This window comes from Corvus brachyrhynchos, unplaced genomic scaffold (genome assembly GCF_000691975.1).
Source record: "Corvus brachyrhynchos isolate BGI_N302 unplaced genomic scaffold, ASM69197v1 scaffold70, whole genome shotgun sequence".
Lineage (NCBI taxonomy): Eukaryota > Metazoa > Chordata > Aves > Passeriformes > Corvidae > Corvus > Corvus brachyrhynchos.
This window is the reverse complement of record NW_008236217.1, coordinates 8888381-8902674: the sequence shown is the minus strand read 5'-3', so window position 1 is coordinate 8902674 and position 14294 is coordinate 8888381. Positions and strand designations below refer to the sequence as shown.

Sequence of the window (14294 nt, the reverse complement as noted above, 5' to 3'; positions counted from 1 at the left end):
TCTCTACCTCCTGGATCCTCTCTCCTTTACTCTTACAGGTCTGTGCTTCACAGTTGGATGATGTTCATCCAACAAGATGATCATCATAAGTCCCTTCAAATGGAAATATTCTATTCTATTCTATTCTATTCTATTCTATTCTATTCTATTCTCTGTCCTATCCCTTCCATTCCAGGCATACTGCTTCTGGGTTTTCCGCTAAGCAGATCAAGTGCTTAGGAGAAAACTAGGAGCCATCCAAAAGTGGTGGGAAGACAGCCTAGAGGACAAGCAAGAGCCGCTCTGGAACACGGCATGAGAAGTACTGAGGGCACACACCACTGGCAGAGTGCCTTAATTCCCAGAGAATTCAGGAGTCACGGTAACAAGTGAAAACCTTTGTCAGAGGCTTACAGCTGGGCTGAATGTTTACTGGGTCAACAAAAAAATCCCCCACTGCCTGCCATGATGCAACTGAGCTGTCAAAAAGCAGGTCTGTACTTCATAGACCAGAACTATTACTGTTTTTCTACTTGAAAGAAATGTTTAACAGAGCACAACAATTTTTTTCCCTCCATTATTTCTGACAATGGAATTATCAGATGTTTTAGCTTAATTCACAAACTCCAAATTTCACATGGGTAGACAGGATATCAAACTTCCATTTAAATCATTATTTTCTCATATACTTAAATCACTGTGCATTGTTTTCCAATGAAAAGCAACCAGCAGCCTTGACTCTAAGCATTGCTATGGGCTCCCCCTGACATTTGATGATACAAAAGAAGGACTGATTTCAAGTGTCATACCCAGGGATGCCCTAATTTGATAACTTATCCTCTCAACTCTTACTTTCTTAGAGATAACGTGACTACTGGGTGCATCCTTGGGCACAAAAGGGGAGGTACACCAGGCATTTGCAGTACTTCTATGCCCCCTAGAGCATTACACTGAAGAACCTGGAACTGGCTTCGATTGCTAGGGATGTAATATAGCCTATAGATGTTTAAAACTGATTTAATGCAATGCAAGGTTGAGAGCCTTATATACAAAATTTCCTCTCTGTTATGCCCCTCATATGTCCCTTAGCTGGAAGCTTTGTGTAAGAGCTGTTGGACTATTTGTAGCAGCCCCTTTAATCGCACTTAGGTATTTATAAAACATCCTGTCTAGTGAAGGCTTCCATGGTTTGCTTTCATTCACTTCAGCTGATAGTGAAGGCTATATAATATCTGGGGCAGTGAAGTAGACCAGCAAACCAAGCAGTTTGTCTGTTGAGTTCCATATATTCTAAAAGGCTGAAGCTGAAGAGTGGTGCAGCCATTTAGTAAACAAAAGTGGCAACACAGATTTACAGTTAGTATAACCTGACATTTATGTCCACTGAAAGTCTGACATCCTGTTCCATAAATTCCAGAAGAACATGTTAACAGAAAGGTGACATTTTCAGGCAACCCACAAAACAGATGTCCATAACTGCCATATGCAGAAAATAACTCTACAGTTCAAAATTCTCCACAGTATCAAAGCAGTGATGTTGAGATAAGCTCTCTATCAGTGATCAATTTCTAAATTAAAACACCTACAGTTAATTAAATGACACATAAACAAGACATAGCCAAATATGTCTTTAAAAAACTAAGAAAAACAACAGTTAAAAAGAAGCCATGAAATAAAGCCTTTCCTGTAATAAGGAGAGGCTCTGGATCCATTTATCCAGCATCAATAAAAGCCAAAACCTTCCTGATAATCCAAACCAAAATGGACAACTGTTCCATTCTTCAGTTCCTTGAGGCTATTCTAAAAGCTATCCATACTATCTGACATTTAAAATTTTACCTTACATGCACACATCCCTATCACAATTCAGTGCTAACTGTACTTTTTTTGTTGGTGTTCCTTTTCCAGATTTCTCATGTTTCATTTCAGCATGTTTGAGAAATCTGTGTTCATCTCTCAGTTTTTATTTGAGGCATTAATCATAGAATCTTTTGAGTTGGAAGGGACCCACAGGGATCATCAAGTCCTGCTCAAAAATGAATGTCCATAGACAAAGATGTACCCTTTTCAATCCAGTCTTCATTTGTTTTCTCAACACAAAGACAAGGCAGAATACTGTTGTGTTCCAAACAGCAAAGCTTTTGTCATACTTAAGATGCTATCTGATAGGTGTAAGAACACAACCCTTAATTTATTGTATCTGCCTTAACTACCTGATCTTCTTTTGTATGTTGGTATTTGTTTAAAAAAAACAGGAAACAATAGGAAAAAATAAAAACCTCCCCAAAATTTTTAAGACCTTTATTTTCAGGAACTACACCCAAATTATTTCTCTGTTCTGTTTCTCTGTTCTGTTTTAATGACTTAAAACCATCTAGCATGAGGATAGATAAACTTTTTCCCACATAAACCACAGTTTATTCCAGTTTTTACTGAGCCATAAAAAAAAATTATTTGTCTACTCATTTCAGAAAGTACAAAGGCTCCTTTTCTTTTAGGGAGCATATACCAAGCTGTTTGTGGAATGTTGCCATTCAGTCATTATCATCAAATTACGTTCCTGTGTGGAGCATGACTACCAAAAAAGACAGCTATTCAGTGCAGAGCGATGACATTGTGCTATTTCAAATGGCCCAGGTACTACCAGTATTTAATCAATTATATTAATGGGTCCTGATAAATGTAAAAGAGTGCGGTTGATGTTGCATAGTCAGAGAAACAGACAAAGTAATAAAAACGGTCTTTGTGGACAAATACATTATTGTGGAACACATTTCGATCATGTTTTCTTCAGTATCAACAGGGAGTAATTTTGTACAAAGTTATAAAGAAAATTATGAGTAATTTTAAAGCTGCATGTAAAGTTCTGTTACCCTTGATCTCAGTGCGTTTTAGGGGAAATGAAATGGCATTTCCCAAGGATAACTCATCTGGTCAATGGTCCATGCCCTAAAGCACAGTGAGTGCTTTCTCCTTTCTCTGAGCAAAGCCAGGTGTTTACACCCAGCTCTGTGAGCAGCCGTCCATGGCCAGGGTCTGCTGGAACTTCCAACTCAGTTCTGCCAGGGCAGCTCTCCCTCCCTTTTTGAAATTGCCATCCCTCCTGTGCCCTAAATTTAAATGGACTCATTCGTCATGGGCTTATTTCTCATTTTTAAATTCATAGTTTTTACAGCCTCCTTTTTTAAAACCTCCTCAGCAGCTGTGCAGGCCCCTGGGTCACAGAGCCCCATGCTCTGGGACACTCTCTTGGGAGCCTCCCAGGACAACATGAGGAGCAGCTTGCTGAGGTGTTGCCCAGCCTGACTGTTCACCGGGACACACCTGCAGCAAATATTCCCTATTTCCCAGGCCTTCCTCCTCCCTCTGCACTGACCCCCTTACTCATGCCAAGCAGAGGCTGGGCCTCATGCAAAGCTCAAGCCCTTTGAGCAGGAACCCCCACCTGGGGGCTCCTTCACTACCCAGGCTGGGACAAGAGCCGCTCCACAAGATGGGTACACCCATGCCTGGCCGGCTTGAGAGAGCTCCTTCAAGGCAGGAGGTGTGTTTTCTGAAAACTTGTTTCCCTGGAGTCCTGAGAAGCAGGAGATGCTCACAAAGGCAGGCGTGAGTAATTAGCACAAGGGCTTCTTCCCTGCTCCAGGCTATGCTGGCAGCACTGGTGGCTGCATGGTTTTGTACCCATGTGCTGTTTTATATAATATGAAGAGTTGGGTAAGGTCAAAGGAAGCAACCCGAGTTACCCTTTCTCACTGCAGACCTCATCCTCAGGGATTTGCTGGCATTCATTGGATTCTGACAAATGTGCCAGCTAGATATGCTATTATATTTTAACAATTTTGACAACAGCCGCCTGGCTCTGAGAAATTCCTTGAATTTGTTCATATCTCAAATGCTGCACTATCTACTGGTGCAGTTTGTATTTCAGAAAAATGCCCTATAGTGCCCTTGTAATCCAATGAGACTGTGCAGTCTTCTGGGATCTGGATTGCTTACCAAACATCAAAATACCATTACCACATCCTATACTGAGGTATGGCAGTTTCCTGTGTCCTGTCAGTCTTTCCAATTTAAGGTACCACCAGATTTCAGCACAGTGTATCCTATATGTGGGACGGGAATTAAAGAAATTCAGAAAATGATGTTTTGCACCTCACCCTCAAAATACCATTGACTGTATGCCTTTGTCCTTAAATACCTAAATATCTTTAAATGTGTGACCAAGCTAAAGGGAATTAAGTGTAAAGTCTCAGTTGAATTTCAGTAATGTATGACTACATATCACCCTGGAAAATTCCATCAAAACCTGTTCCTTTCTTGACTTCACTGTTTCTCCTTCATTTGTCCTACATCAGGGAACATGGGGATAAGAATGGCTTTTTTTGCTGTCTCGGTTCAGACTGATAGTCCTCACCTCAAAGGGTCTATCTCAGTCTGACTATACAATGTCTGGCAAAATGCAGCCCCACGATCCATGATGTAAAAATGCCAGATGCCAGAATTTAAATGATCTCCAGTGTTAATAAAGTACTCATCACCCTACTGTCCAAACACAAAAGATTGTAATGTTACACTTAAGATCAACTAATCCCCAAAAGTGCCATTGCTCATGTATTTTGCATGATCAGTGGAGTGGCCTGGTGTTAAAGACACTATGAGCACAGCAGTATTTTATATTTTCCTGTTCCTGTTTAAATTCCTATATTAAAACACAGCGAAGTGTGAAGTCAGAAAAAAACCTGAAGAGATCAGCGGGGATGTGTTTAACTTTCCACTTGTGCTGCCCCTACTGTCGATTAAGGCTTATCTACTGTTTGGTGTTAGTAATTTGGAAAAAAAACCCAACAGAAAACCAGAAGTTATGGAGCACATAGCACCGCATTCCAGTCAAATGCTTTAGCCAAGACTGCTGTTATGAAAAGGATTTTCTAATAGGGGGAATAATGATCTTCAGATTCTAACCTCCTGGCACAGCAGTGAGATTTATCAGGAGGGACATGTGACTAGTTAAGACACACAGCCCCAGCTTGAAGGAAACAGCTGCTCATTTCATGCTTTAGCACTTGGCAGCTGGACAAGGAAGGGTGATGTTTGTGTTGAATACCTCTACAGAACTAAGTACAGTAAGTGATTTTCCCTGTTTCTGATTTTTTTTCCTAAACTGTCACTGTTTTCCTATTTTCATCCTAGACCTTTCATAAAAACACTTGAAAGGGTGAGGTGTGTTTTTGAAACTTCATTGATAAGCAGTCATTCATGCTCGGATTGCCTGTATTTTTCTGACCTGTGATTAACAACGGCATTGTTTTTGCTCTTGCGGGAATAAGGCAGGTACGGTGTTTTGCCCTCATGCTAGCCAGGAAGGGATTATGCTGCTTATTTACTCAGATGATGGAGTGAGGAGGCTGTTTAGGAAGACTGTATTTTCCTTTCTCTGTAGACTTAGTCAATAGGTAGTGGTGCAACTTGAGTATATTTTCTGACCTGTGATTAACAACGGCATTGTTTTTGCTCTTGCGGGAATAAGGCAGGTACGGTGTTTTGCCCTCATGCTAGCCAGGAAGGGATTATGCTGCTTATTTACTCAGATGATGGAGTGAGGAGGCTGTTTAGGAAGACTGTATTTTCCTTTCTCTGTAGACTTAGTCAATAGGTAGTGATGCAACTTGAGAAATTTCAGTGTTTGGCTTAAAAGTACTAGTGTAAGGAATTGACAGAGATACACCCTCAAAACAATGTGATCAATCTGAACAAAATTTCTTCTGACTGGTTACTTTCTGGGGGTGAATGCAGAGATCTTTTTGAAAGGAAAAGGTAGAAGCAGAGAAGTACAGGAAGTAATAATGCGTACTGATAAAGATATTCTTGAGTCATTCGGGATAATAATGGGTAATTAGATTGTGAAGATTGAAAAAATCCTCCCTAAAAAACAGTGAATGAGTCTTCTAAATACCTCCAAGTTCCTAATTATTTATTTTTGGGTACTTGCATGTTTTGTGATTTTGCTTCATGAATGATTGATGTTCCTGTCAGATAATTTTTGACTCTTACGGTCTGAAGTTTTCTTTTAAAACCAGACTATAGGATATATAAAAAGGAACTTTTGATCAATTATTTACATAGAGATGAATCAGGTTTCTTTGGAGGAAGACTTAGGAGGAATGGGAACAGATGAATGAGTGATGGATCTTGATATGTGGTAAGACTAAGGTGCTTTGGGGAAAGTTAATGAGGGGCAGAAGTGGAGAGCAGTGGGGTCCTGTTGAGGAAAGTCTAAGAGTAAACACTGACAGGTTGCATGCAGTCTCTCCTTTAAAGGTAGGGAGAATAAACTTTGCAAAGATTTCTCACATAAAAAAGTGAGACATTATTTCTCCTTGAAGACTTTTACTTTTCTTTTTAACCATAGCTTTGACATTGGAAATTTTATCAGAAAATGTCAATCGGTTTCAATTGTGCACAAAACCAGAAGTTTGTGTGGCTTCCTGCCTGTTTGTGTCTCCAAGGGTAGACTGCCTTTGAACCAAGAACTGAAGTGCTCTCAGCACACCGCAGCCCTCCCATAGGGATACCGTGGAACACCGTGAATGGAGCAGGCCTATGGGTCCTGAGGTACCTGGTGGTGCGCCAGGAGCCCCTGGTCCCCTGGGAACCTTGGCTGCAATGGGCCCCCTCCAGCCTGTCCACATCTCCATTCCATGTTCCATGTGGGGCAGGGAGAATAACTTGTCTCCTGTTGCTTTTTATTCTGATCTCAGAATAAATTTATTTTTTTCCAGAAATTGAAGACTTTTAGAAGGAATTCTGGTTTTTGAGTAAGACTATGCCATCGTGTGTTTGTTTCCAGACACTGTATTTTGTATTTGCAATGAGTGTTCTCTGTTAAGCAAACTGTCCAGGTCTGTTGAAGGACCAAGTTTTAAACCTAAGTTAAACCCCAAATCCACCAGAAAATAGATGTGAGCTCAGTCCATACCTGCTGTAACTTCTTCCCTGCTTCTCTACAACCACTGTGCCAGTATTGGTGCAGAAGGTTGATGTAAAGCCATATGGCTCTGCACCAGCTGGACTGTGAGCCAACTATATGTGCCTCTTTTGCAGCTGATTTTCTTCTCAGGCAGCCCTGGGAATTAAGGGTAATATAAAAGAGACAAAATTATGATTACAAAGTAAACTTCAGATAACTGCACTGCTGAGCTCACCTTCAGATAATAATGTCTGAAAACATGTTCTTATAGTGGTAACTTGAATTGGCTCAAAGAAATGTGGTGGGAGAGCTCAGTTTTGTGCCTCTATACTATTGGTTATTAAGATAATTTACAATCAAGGAGTATAACTCATCACTTGGATCTGCAAAGTTTAAGATAAAAATCCCTGCTTTATTTACAGCTTCCCACTGTCATTTCTGTATCTGATTCTGAACTTAATTCAAGACTCATTACTAGATTTTTTAATTCTCTGTACACAAAATGAAGAAAACTTGATCAACATCACAAGATTCTCAAGACTATAATTGATTCAATCCTTATCACTAACCCATTTTGGTAAGAGTACTTACTGTTAAACACAGACAGTGTACTTTGAGAAATAAGTGCAGTAGTCAGGCTCTCCTCACTTTTCGGCTTTTCTCATGAATTCTAACTGCAACATCTGTCACTGCAGCATCAGTCATGGAACACCACTGGGGCACACACTGGTTTTGCACTTGAGCAGAAAACACAACCTCTGTACCACCACCCTTTTATATTATAATATCCTAGTCTCCTAAAAACCAGTGCTCAGCTTTTTGAATATACACCCCCATTATTATGTTCACGTAAGTCAAGGCAGGTGTGCATAGGCATGAAGCACATTAATTAAATTTCAGATTTTTGTTCAGAGAAGTGCTCTGCCCTTGCATTTCCCCTTGATGCGTCTTTAGAAAGCCCAATACGTAACTGAAAGCTCATCCTGGATTTCTTTTTATTACATTGTACAGGAGATTGGGTAACAGTGGGGACATTGCTGTCCTTGTGCAGAAGCTCAGCGCATACCATTGTCACTGACAGTGTCATAAGGTTCCTGTTAAATCTTTTCCCTTTACTCTGAGGAAATGATCAGGGCAGCCTGACATCTGAATGGGTATATTTCTGCTCTATATCAAAACATCTAGCTGAGGAGCAGCTGCAGTTGTGCTAGACCCTCTCCCTAGTTGAAAATGCCATTGTACCAAGGAGCCACTCCCAGGATGTTCCTGAATAAAGAGAGGAAACTACTTTTAAAAATACTGTAAGGGTATTTGTGTGGTTTTCTTTTTTCCCTAAGCCGTCCAGGCCTGGCTGCAATACATTTGTACAGGTACTCAACACAACTTGCTCTGAGTGTTTTTTGTTAACATATTTATGGTATATTCACTTTTCACTGCTGAAGTTGATAAATGTGTTTTCATGTTGACCCTTTCTTACAAGTGAGAAATAAGAATATTTTATACCTAAGAGTTTGAATCAAAAGCCTGCAAAAAATTCTCAGGACTTTTGGTTTTTGCTCTTCATCGCTTTTCTCTGTGCTTTTTCTATTCAATGGGAATAGCCAGTGCAGTAGTACCTTTTCATTAATAGGTTTTCTTATTGGTACAACATATCTAAAAACCACCTGACCACCAGAATAGAGGTATTGTGACAGGGGGTGGGGGGGAGAGCTTTCCTCTTGTAATGAATGTAAAAGAATATCAGCTGCAAGCACCAGCAACATCAACAAAACAGATTTGGTGAGTCCAGATCAGATACAAAGACTAATCCTGCAAATACATAGGTATTTGCTGAGCTGAATTCATGAGAGATCCCATCAGAAAGCTCAGCTAACCTCTAAGTGTGTATGAGGTCAGAATCAACATGTGGGTGTGTGGAAATACCCACAGGACTGATGTTTACAGCTCAGCAGAAAATACAATTACTCCTGAGAACTGCTTTGGTTGTTTTGGTGGCCATCTGCTGTCTCACTTCTCTGAAAAACTGCTCCCCTTTACCACATTCAAAGAAGTGAAATGGTTTGACTCTCTCTATAGAGTACTCTCCCACCTGTGATTTATGCATATGCTCTTTACTAACGATCTGGAGTTTCTCGGGCAAGGGGAAAAGGCTTCAGCATCTCAAGAACCTGCCAGGCATAATAATATGTGCAAAATTAGTGAGACCCGAGCTATTATTGTTCAGATACTTCATATATTTAGCTCCTGCAAGGAGAAAATAACTGTATCATCTTAAATTAACACAAATTTAACATTAGTGATTCAGCATCATATGTCTGCTTTGGACTAGCACAAAAGTCATACCAAGCTTAATATGCAGTAGCTGAGATACACATATTGATATTACGTGTTATATGTATTAACACATTTCCATATATAACTCCTTCCACTCCTGTTAAAACTGCCTCTCTTTTCAACCCCTTCTATGGAAACCTGCTCTGCTCAGAGCAGTGATGGGCTTGTGCGAGGGGGTCTGGAGTGCAGGTGTGTGCAGGAGCAGGATCTTTGAGATGAACAAGGATTTTCCATTATTTTTGAAGCATATTTTGCTCCCCATGGCTGAAACAGATTGAAGATTTTCAATGTAGAAATCAGTCTTAGAGAGTAGAATTTAAGTAAGCCATACATGATATGGTCAAACAGACTGAACACGGCTTGTATGGGGGGGTATTTGCATGCTTGCTAGACATGTTGATAAGGCTGCCTTTGACACGTGACCAAAGGTTGCATATATTCTTTGTTGTAATGCTGTGTTCTTGGTCATGTTCTTTAGAAAGATGTAATGTTTCTCCAGCTTAAACTCTGGTCTCAACAAATTGAATTCCCTTAATCTGAAGTAGCATTAGTACAGATAGGCTTCTATTCATAACCCATACTTCACTTAGGTCCACCCAATCCATAATCTTGGTGCTGGTTCATGTGGCACACATTGGTAAATTGTTTGTTTTGCATCAACGCGTTGTTTGAGCCCAGAGCTTGTTTGGAAATTTCTGGTGTTGCTAGTGGGAAGTAAAAAAACCCCCAGCTTGTGCAAGTACAGAATTGATTACCAGTGGGGAAAATTACATCTGAAAAAGTTTGCTGAATTAGGGCTTGAGTCAACTCACTGTCTGGATATTTGTGATTTTTGTCATCCACATCAGAATAGCCATGACATTCCAGTCTTATCACACCGTTCATGAAATAGCTTCCTTAAAAGACTAATAATAATCTCCTCTGCTAAAGATGTCTTGCCTACTTTAGCTTGCTTACTCATGTTCTGCTTTGCTGAATTCATGAACACATACTTCCTGGAACAGCTGCCACCCTTCCTAAAACTCTTGGTTTCCAGGCCCTGCCCTAATGACTGTCTGTATATTTTTATCTAAAGTAGGAATTGGGGAAGGAACTAGGATTCACTTTTTTTCCCCTCTTCTTGAGTGAGTGCTCTTCCCCTTAAATGACACAGTCATGCTCTTGCTTGCTCGCTCTCTGCAGACCACAAAAACTTCATTATTTCCTGTAATATGGAATTACACCGAGATTCTGAGGATGTTAAATCTCCTCTATAGTCTCAGCAAGACAGTGTGAGATCTGCAATCCTTCCATTAACAGGAAGAGTTGATCCTGTATCTCTCATAGCTTTAAGGAGTGTTCAGAGCTCTTGGAAAAAGAACCTGGGCATCATGACTGCACCTGTGTAGTGTGGGATTGACATGTTAGGTGTGACTAAAGGATGCTTAACACAGACAAGGCGGAGGACTTTTGCAAGTACATAGCCCAAAAGGATTTAGGAGCGACCTAAGTAGGGAGCTTCTTGATGTTACTGATTCAGACTTTAATACTGAAAGTGCAGAAAGAGGTTACAAGCTCTAGGCAGTCACCTTCTGGGCTGAGGAGGTGAGAAGTGAGAGACCAGGTTGAGAAACATACCCCTGGAGTCAGGCTGTAGGAGTAAAAAGGATCCAGGATTTAGGCTCTTAATCCTTCTTTTGGATCTAGTTCTCAGCTCATATTGCAGAACTAAAATAAGAGACGTGATTTTCAGATTAATGTATCTTAAGCAAAGGCCCATTTGCAATTTGCTTTGTGTCTGTGTTTCCTTCTCCTTTTTGAATTCTTGAACTGATTTAATGACATTGAAATAGAAATTGGTGTAAGATTTAACTTGAGTATGGTTATCTGGTATACTAGTGCTTATAGAAATATAATTTGCTCCTGTAAGTAAGCTAGAAAAGGACTGAGCTGTTCTGAAAACCTGACTGCAATAGCAGCCAGTCTTTCAATGCTAAATACTGGGGAAGAAAAACAAGTCCCTAAGTCTCTAAATCAGCTTTTAAATCAAGATCTTCCCAACCCCTTTACCCTTTAACTTCTTGTCATTACTTGACCACATTTTTCACTTGATACTAGCTTTACTACATAGCCACAGGATTTTTTTTTTTTTTACTATTGTTGAGGTTTAGCAGATACATAAAGAAATTCTGGTAAGGTCCTGAAATTTGATAATTATATGCTAAGGAGTAAAGATTTACGGGTGTTCTCTATAAATACAAAACAAACAGGTTTGGATGAATTTAATAGTCTTTCAAGTTGCTTGGGATGGTCCAAACTGGCTACTGCAAAGTTGTTATACTAACAATTAACTGACAGGGTTTTATCTACAGAGACAAAAGTGTACTGGGTGCAGTACGTGATTCTCAGCTGTTACAACTACAGCAACTGCTCTAGTTGCTTTTCAGATAGTGGTGAATCTTTAGCATACATGAGGTTTAAAGAATTACAGTGTTGTATCTTAAGACATGAGCTTTGCAAACATAACCAACTGGTTTTGATAAGCTTTGTTTTTCTGAAGTCCTATGGTAGCAGTGTGTTCTGTGGCTGTGGAAGTGGGATATTTGTGTAGCTGCAGTCCTGTCTTAAATATTCTTTCATACAATAAATATATAACTGCCAAAATAATCTTAGCAAAATACAGACCAAAGTTGCTTGTTTGAAGTATTACTTATTAAAGCAGGAACTCTAAGATGCTTTTCCTCTTTTTTTTTTTTTTGAGAGTTTTTTTACACTGCTCCTTCCCCTTTTTCAAGTTGTCTTGCTGTTCTGTATATTTTCACATATAGCACACTCTTACATGAGTCTCTTTTTAAAGAAGGCATTTAATTTGTTGGCTGCAAGCTGTCTTATTGTTAGGAAGGTATGTGATTATTAATAAAACTCACTCTGTTCCAAGAGCTTGGATATAGAAATATAGGAACTGTGGTGACGCTGTTCTCATATCCTGTACTCTGTAGACTTCTTGTATCATAAACAGTTTTAGAGGTTTGCTGCGTCTTCATGTTTGTACTAACCAGCGTATGTTTCTCAGTAGATTGCTTGGTGAGGAAACAAAGTTGTCAGCTCACTGATGGTTGCTTTGTTACCTCTGAAAAAAAAGTATAAAATCTAGTCAGACACAATAAAACCAGCAAATAATCTCTTTACTGCTCTTCTCTGTTGGAGGCTTAGTGTTTAAAAAAACTCTGAACTGGCCCAAGAAGCACTGTATGCCTGTGTTTAAAATACTCTCTTTGCATCATTAGGAATCTGAAGCTGCCATTGTTTCACCCATCTTCCCAAGGGAATCTCAGAAATTATAACTAGAGGTGAGAAACTGCTTATACATTTTGATGTCAAGCATCTGCTGACAGAATTCCAAAAAGAAAGATACTGGATCTCTCCTGAGCTCCTGGCTGTGTTTCTACTCTACCAGCCTCTTTCTTGCAGGCCTGTTTGCCTGTGAGTCGTGAGACGCTGGTGACTTCTGCAGCTGTGAAACCATAGCACCACCCGGGACAAGCATCCCTGCTTGGTGTGAGTGTGGAGGAGACTGCAATTTGCATGAACTCCAAGGGTCACGAAGCAGGTCTGGCTACTGCCATGAGTGTCTGTCACTGTCTCCTTGCATACCATTTTAATTTGCATTCTCTCCCTAAAGAGCAACAGCTCCCCAGTGAATGGGCAGCTGCCACCAGGGAGTGAGAAGGGTTGCTGGCCATTAGCAACTGGTCCAGCCTCCCTCCTTGTCTGGGACCTATTAACAGGTCTGTGGGGAAATAGCAGTTACGTGTGAACCATTTTCTACATTCATCAAAGGGAAAACAAAGGATTATCCGATTACAAATGCACCATAACAGCCAAATGAGCAAAAGGAGCCAAAGCTTTGTCCTGCCCTCTGTCCTTTTAACTCTGTCTTGCTCCATCTCAGACATCCAGTTTCCCATTACTTAAGTCTCTGAAACCCTCTTCCTGCCTTTATTGTTTTGCCAGTTGCTGCCTTCAATTTACTGCACTGATAAGGACTTCCCAGGCTGTAAATACGTGGTTGAGATATTTCTGAAGCCAACCTAGGTTTTGATTGTAGTCACAGGAGGAAAAGTCAGCAACAAAACTGCTCTCACTACACACGGAGGCCACTCCTCACACTAGGGTAGGTATGGATTGTGAATTTGTGAGGGAATACAGGGCATAAAAGGACTGAAGAAGAAAAATGAGCATGCACTTAACTGCCCCTTTTCACATGGTGATACCTGTGCTTCTAGTAGATGCAAAGTCACTGCAGTTCCTCAGTTTGGGAAAGGCCAGAAACCAGAAAGAGTGAGAAATCAAGTATGATCATCTCTGCTGGAAATGATAGCAGGTAAGTTGGAGGTGTTGAATTCTCCTCACTGGTATCTGTGACTGCAGATAATAATTTTGTCTTACCTTGATACAACATAGCTGCAGAGATGGCCAGTGGAAGAGGGGGAGTGTTTTAAAATGTTACTTTTTGGGACACTTAGCTATAATCTCTACTGTCTTGGTGACCAGCACAAGCCTGTGGGGCTTGGCGGGCTTGAAAAGCACCCCATGTGTCTGCAATCCCTGCGGCATCATTACAAAGAGTGGCACAGACGTTTGCAGTGTGGCTGTCTCCCAGTGCGGGGCCCAGAAAGTACTATTCCATGAGTAGTTAGTCTACAGTGGGAAATAACTGGAGATTACAGAATGATATGGAGTGAAAAAGCTTCTTCCAAGTGAAACATTGATTTAGAAGCTATGGGTTCATTAGCTAAGAACTTGATACCCAACTTACTGGATTTTTATACAAGTTACATGCTCTTGTGAGTCCTCTTTGACTTAAAATTGATTGAAAAGTTGTGTGAAACTGAAAGCAGTGCTGACTTCTAAAACTGTCATAACTCTTGGAATATTTAACAGCTTGAAAGAAGTCTCTATCCAGGGACCATGCTACTATGGAAAAATTTTGGCTTAGTAAAAAATAAGATATAACAAGCACTGTGGTAGA

The 14294-nt window shown here is 40.3% G+C and overlaps 1 protein-coding gene across 7 annotated transcripts in view; it reads left to right on the top strand.

Moving 5' to 3' along the window:
• The first annotated feature begins 453 nt into the window (after positions 1–453).
• The window catches only part of RASGRP3 (RAS guanyl releasing protein 3), a 49384-nt gene continuing 35543 nt past the window's right edge, over positions 454–14294 (top strand). For 2 of the 7 annotated variants that reach the window (XM_017746435.1, XM_017746387.1), the window contains exons 1-4: positions 5006–5105; positions 12550–12612; positions 13277–13436; positions 13549–13646. The gene's annotated coding sequence lies outside the window, so the exon portion shown is untranslated. Of the gene's footprint in view, positions 473–5003; positions 5106–12549; positions 12613–13276; positions 13437–13548; positions 13647–14294 lie in introns of those variants that run through there. The other 5 variants (XM_017746397.1, XM_017746414.1, XM_017746424.1 and 2 more) reach the window with 5 other exon arrangements.